Below are 6,909 nucleotides of genomic sequence, written 5' to 3'. Positions count from 1 at the left end.
AATTAAATAGTTTAACTTGATGCACTAAAATTAAAACCATAAAAATTGTTAAATAAATAAACGAGAAAATGCATGCATAGATAAATGCATAAACAAATAACAATAAAATGTTAAATAAAATATAATAAAATATTCATTCAAAATTAATTAGATTTTTTTGACCAGATATAAAATATACAATTCTTAATACTTACACCAGTGTAACAAGGTGAGAAAAAAATATATTTATTATTATTATTATTATTATTTATTTATTTATTTTTTTTTTGCATAAATATATGTATGTTGTTCTCATGCATTTTAACTCCTAATAAATATCACCAAGTTTTAATCCAAATGCAATAACATTAACTAGCATTTTCGGGGGAAAGGAAAATCCTCTTCAGGTCAGAATGGCCAGAATATGAGGGTTAAGAATGACAATTATAAGATAGATAATAATTGTGCTTCTGATTCAGCATCCATTGATTCCAGTTCCTTCAGTTTCCATCAGTGATTGTTTAGTACTTTCGAGGAAGTTGTGTTAATTCACAACTATAATTTATTTTAAGAAATAAATTCCTGTAGTGGCAGAAAAAGCTGTGGGACTATTTTGATTTACAAGTAGAATTGAGATGTTAAAATATGACTTTCCTTCTGAAGGATTGTGTGTTTCTGACCTCTGTCTTGAGTAAGAGCTGCAGGATGTTATGATAGTCTCTATTTGGCCATGGGCTGGTTTCAGTGATAACCTTCTGAAGCATGTAAGAAAACACACGGCTCACCTCGCTGTCTGACCCAAATGCTATTTTCTGTGCTCAAATCTAGGACAGAAACGCACACTGATGGAGCCGTAGAGAACCGTATTCACAGAAGCTCTCCAGGCAGGACGTTATTCCTGAATCCCCTTGATTATGAGGCGGAGGGATTTGTTCCTGATTCTCTGTGACTCGGAGACCAGTGTTCATCTCCGTCTGGGTGAAATGAAGTGGGATTTTCATACAAGCGCCGTTTAATAATTACTGTGAGTGAGGCAAGCAGGAAAACGCTGAACAAATATGTGATTTGATGTGAAACAATGCAGAAATTAACCTTAGCAGCAGCAGGAGGCCAGTGCAAACACACCGTACTGATACTGATGTCAAAACTTTGAAATATTTATATGATATGAATTTGCTTGTGTTATTTATGTTAAAGGAATAGTGGAAACTTACTCAGAGTGCTCTCACCCTCAAGCGATCCGAGGTTAGGATGAGAAATGCATTCATGATATAACATTGCATCAGTGTCTCATCAAGGGATGCTCTGCAGTGAATGGGTGCCGTCAGAATGAGAGTCTGATAAAAACATCACAATAATCCACAGCACTCCAGTCCATCAGTGAACATCTGGAGAAGACAAAAGATGAAACTTTAATCCAGCATTAAGATGTTTTAGGACTGTTTAAACGCTGCTTGATCTGTGCAGATTTCTCTCCTGATTCAAGACCCGAACTGCAAATCCTCACAACACATGCATGTAACGAAACGCGCTGCAAATCCTCACAACACAAGCATGTAACGAAACGCGCTGCAAATCCTCACAACACAAGCATATAACGAAACGCGCTGCAAATCATCACAACACAAGCATATAACGAAACGCGCTGCAAATCCTCACAACACAAGCATGTAACGAAACGCGCTGCAAATCCTCACAACACATGCATGTAACGAAACGCGCTGCAAATCCTCACAACACAAGCATGTAACGAAACGCGCTGCAAATCCTCACAACACAAGCATGTAACGAAACGCGCTGCAAATCCTCACAACACAAGCATGTAACGAAACGCGCTGCAAATCCTCACAACACATGCATGTAACGAAACGCGCTGCAAATCCTCACAACACATGCATGTAACGAAACGCGCTGCAAATCCTCACAACACATGCATGTAACGAAACGTGCTGCAAATCCTAACAACACATGCATGTAACGAAACGCGCTGCAAATCATCACAACACATGCATATAACAAAACGCGCTGCAAATCCTCACAACACATGCATGTAACGAAACGCGCTGCAAATCCTCACAACACAAGCATGTAACGAAACGCGCTGCAAATCCTCACAACACATGCATGTAACGAAACGCGCTGCAAATCCTCACAACACATGCATGTAACGAAACGCGCTGCAAATCCTCACAACACATGCATGTAACGAAACGCGCTGCAAATCCTCACAACACATGCATGTAACGAAACGCGCTGCAAATCCTCACAACACATGCATGTAACGAAACGCGCTGCAAATCCTCACAACACATGCATGTAACGAAACGCGCTGCAAATCCTCACAACACATGCATGTAACGAAACGCGCTGCAAATCCTCACAACACATGCATGTAACGAAACGCGCTGCAAATCCTCACAACACAAGCATGTAACGAAACGCGCTGCAAATCATCACAACACATGCATGTAACGAAACGCGCTGCAAATCCTCACAACACATGCATGTAACGAAACGCGCTGCAAATCCTCACAACACATGCATGTAACGAAACGTGCTGCAAATCCTCACAACACAAGCATGTAACGAAACGCGCTGCAAATCCTCACAACACATGCATGTAACGAAACGCGCTGCAAATCCTCACAACACATGCATGTAACGAAACGCGCTGCAAATCCTCACAACACATGCATGTAACGAAACGCGCTGCAAATCCTCACAACACATGCATGTAACGAAACGCGCTGCAAATCCTCACAACACATGCATGTAACGAAACGCGCTGCAAATCATCACAACACATGCATGTAACGAAACGCGCTGCAAATCCTCACAACACATGCATGTAACGAAACGCGCTGCAAATCCTCACAACACATGCATGTAACGAAACGCGCTGCAAATCCTCACAACACATGCATGTAACGAAACGCGCTGCAAATCCTCACAACACATGCATGTAACGAAACGCGCTGCAAATCATCACAACACATGCATATAACGAAACGCACTGCAAATCCTCACAACACATGCATATAACGAAACGCGCTGCAAATCCTCACAACACATGCATATAACAAAACGCGCTGCAAATCCTCACAACACATGCATGTAACGAAACGCGCTGCAAATCCTCACAACACATGCATGTAACGAAACGCGCTGCAAATCATCACAACACATGCATATAACAAAACGCGCTGCAAATCCTCACAACACATGCATGTAACGAAACGCGCTGCAAATCCTCACAACACAAGCATGTAACGAAACGCGCTGCAAATCCTCACAACACATGCATGTAACGAAACGCGCTGCAAATCCTCACAACACATGCATGTAACGAAACGCGCTGCAAATCCTCACAACACATGCATGTAACGAAACGCGCTGCAAATCCTCACAACACATGCATATAACGAAACGCGCTGCAAATCCTCACAACACATGCATGTAACGAAACGCGCTGCAAATCCTCACAACACATGCATGTAACGAAACGCGCTGCAAATCCTCACAACACAAGCATGTAACGAAACGCGCTGCAAATCCTCACAACACATGCATGTAACGAAACGCGCTGCAAATCCTCACAACACATGCATGTAACGAAACGCGCTGCAAATCCTCACAACACATGCATGTAACGAAACGCGCTGCAAATCCTCACAACACATGCATGTAACGAAACGCGCTGCAAATCCTCACAACACATGCATGTAACGAAACGCGCTGCAAATCCTCACAACACATGCATATAACGAAACGCGCTGCAAATCCTCACAACACATGCATGTAACGAAACGCGCTGCAAATCATCACAACACATGCATGTAACGAAACGCGCTGCAAATCCTCACAACACATGCATGTAACGAAACGAGCTGCAAATCATCACAACACATGCATGTAACGAAACGCGCTACAAATCCTCACAACACATGCATGTAACGAAACGCGCTACAAATCCTCACAACACATGCATGTAACGAAACGAGCTGCAAATCATCACAACACATGCATGTAACGAAACGCGCAGCAAATCCTCACAACACATGCATATAACGAAACGCGCTGCAAATCATCACAACACATGCATGTAACGAAACGCGCTGCAAATCATCACAACACATGCATATAACGAAACGCGCTGCAAATCATCACAACACATGCATATAACACTTATAATATTAAAAAATAAAATAAAATAAAAACCTCACCTTTCAGTTCACCAACAACTCCACTGACCAGTAGCCATTGCACGATAAGCAAATCCAAGCCAGGTCAGACACTTTCTGTGGTTTCCTCGTGCAGTGCTTTTGTTAATTGCATGTGTTGTAAGGATTTGCAGCACTTGTGTTGTCAAACTGATGAAGATGGTTTTTTTTTTTTTTTTTTGCTGGTGTTTTTCAAATTTGCATGTGTTTTCTTAAATTGCAGCACGTTGAGCTTTCTCTGCCACCGTACATATCCTCTCAAAGGAACAGTTTGTACAAAAATGCACTTTTGAAGAAAATGTGCTCATCCTCAGGCCATCCAAGAATAGGATGAGTTTGTTTCTTCATCAGATTTGGAGAAATGTAGCTTTTATCCTACAAAATCGTTCAACATTTGGGAAAAATGTTGAAAAAAAAAAACATTAAATTTTTTATTTTTTTGCACTTGGCCTATGGTCTACTTCAGAGAAATATTACTTTAACTTCATGCATTGGATGAGGTTCGACTTTGTTTATTTTGGATAATTTCTCTGCATCTGTCTCTGATGTGATTTGTTCAAAATCACAATGCACCCCAGTATAAGAAAGCATGCTATTGTTATGAGAAATAAAAAAAGACAAAATGCAACACAAAGACGGAAAGGAAAACAGTTGAATTATTACTATTATTTTTTTTTTTTTTTACTATTTTAACCAGACATTGCTAAACAAAAGAATGTTGTTTTCACTCCGCAGGGACAAGAAAACAAAAGCATCGACTCTAACAAGCCTGTAATTTTTCTCCTTCGAAGCTGATTTCTGAAGAGCTGTTGTGTCACACATTGTCTGTGCGTGTTTCGCCGTATCAGAACAAAACACATCATCGAGTCTCGAATCCCCGCATGAGTTTGCCAGGCTTTTATTTGTGCGGCAGCGATTGACAGGCCGTCTTCAGGACTTGGCAGCGATGCTCGGGCGAGGAGGAGGCGACTCGAGGCGTTTTCCCATCACACCTTTACATTAGATGACAGGCAAAAAAGCCTGTCAGATTGCAACCCTCCCACATGGAGCAAAAAGTGCTGAATTAAAGCAGTGTTGAGACGGGGGGCATTGACGGACGGGGCTCGCTGTCTCTCTCTCTCTCTCATCCCCAAATCAATCTGATCTGATGCTGAGATGGGTTTGCAGCTCACTATTGAATCCAGAGGTCAGCGCCGGTCCAGTGGATAAGTCCCTTATCATATCTGCCCAAGGACTTCACTGTGACCTTCACACACACTCACACAAGAGCAGATGGCTTTAAACTCCACTGTATGTCAGACTCTCTGTGCCTCCTGTGTGTTTTGTTGGACAGTGAAATCCTCTGGCTGTCAGTTTTGTGTTGTGAAAGCGTATTCAGCATGTGTTGCATTGCAATGGACTGCATCAGAGTTATTCTCAGGATCGGGTGTGTTTCAAATATTTATCAAGATACTGAATCAGGGTTATTATAGTAGCCTAAAACTAAAACCTTAACTTAAAACTTAAAATAATAATAAATCTTTTATTTCATGGAATTGCCAAAGCAATGTTTCTGATTTTCACTTTTTTTTAAATAATGATTTTCATGTTTAATGCAATGTGTTACTTGCTTTTATATATATATATATATATATATATATATATATATATATATATATATATATATATAAATATTTATAATAAAATAAAATAAATTCATTATATTATGCTTTATATTAAAATAACTGGAAAAATAATGACATAAAAATGCATTTGTACAAAAATACAAAAACACAACAAAATTACTAATTAAAAGAAAAATAAAGAAAAATACATGCATAAAGATACAAAACTGTAAAATATCAATGAAATTAACATGGTGCTTTATTTAATCACTTTCATTTGATTGATTTTTCTCTGTTCGTTGTATTAACTTTATTTGAAAATCTTATGCTTAATCAAATTAAATTATGTCTAAACAAATAATGAAAATGTAAACATAAATACAAACAAACATACAATCACACTCTCAAAGAAAGAAAGAAACCGAGGAATTAAAAATTATTTTCCTCATAATTTGTGGCAAAAATGTTAGTTTTGTGAGAAAGACCAATGCATGTTTGTCTGGAAGTATAATGATTGATTTATTGGTCTGATTTGCTTGTTTAGTTGTTTGTGAACATGAAATATTATGTTATCATAAGACAGCTGCAATATCATTATAAATGCATGGATTCATGAGCATTCAGAGCAATGTTGATGTAAACAAATACAATGAACTAACATTTTCAGTTTCACATTGAAATGGTTTACGATCACTGACTCGTTTGGGGACGTGTACTAAATCTACAGTGGAAACACTTTGTAAATGAGGAAGAGCATTGAAAGAGAGATCAGTAAAGGCATGTGCGTCGGTCTGGAGCGCGAGCAGCAGGTGGATCGGACGATTTGCATGCTTTCTTTTTCATTGGCTGTTTTTTGATGACAATTACAGACATGGACTTCATCCCGTTTGGAGCGTCATGTGAAAGCCGTGCACCTGTCCTCCTGCACAGCTCCAGACGCAGACGCCGAATGTTGGACGTCGATGCTGATGGAAACAGCAGGCATGACAGCACTAGGAGAATAAAACCAGTGCCTCTTCGTTTTATTACATTCAGCTGAACACCGTCTGTGCTTTTGTCTCATACAGAACTTGTCTTTAGAGTCATTATGGAAGAAAAACAAGCTC

At 39.6% G+C, this 6,909-nt stretch overlaps 1 long non-coding RNA gene across 1 annotated transcript in view; it reads left to right on the top strand.

The window, feature by feature from the left end:
* Positions 1–5,779, top strand: part of LOC128019097 (uncharacterized) — a 15,905-nt gene extending 10,126 nt beyond the window's left edge. The window contains exon 3 of the long non-coding RNA XR_008185068.1: positions 808–5,779. This is a non-coding gene — a long non-coding RNA (uncharacterized LOC128019097). The remainder of the gene's footprint in view (positions 1–807) is intronic.
* Positions 5,780–6,909: the final 1,130 nt, after the last annotated feature.

The sequence above is a fragment of the Carassius gibelio genome, chromosome A8 (genome assembly GCF_023724105.1).
Source record: "Carassius gibelio isolate Cgi1373 ecotype wild population from Czech Republic chromosome A8, carGib1.2-hapl.c, whole genome shotgun sequence".
Taxonomy (NCBI): Eukaryota; Metazoa; Chordata; class Actinopteri; order Cypriniformes; family Cyprinidae; genus Carassius; species Carassius gibelio.
This window is presented reverse-complemented; position numbering and strand designations above follow the sequence as displayed.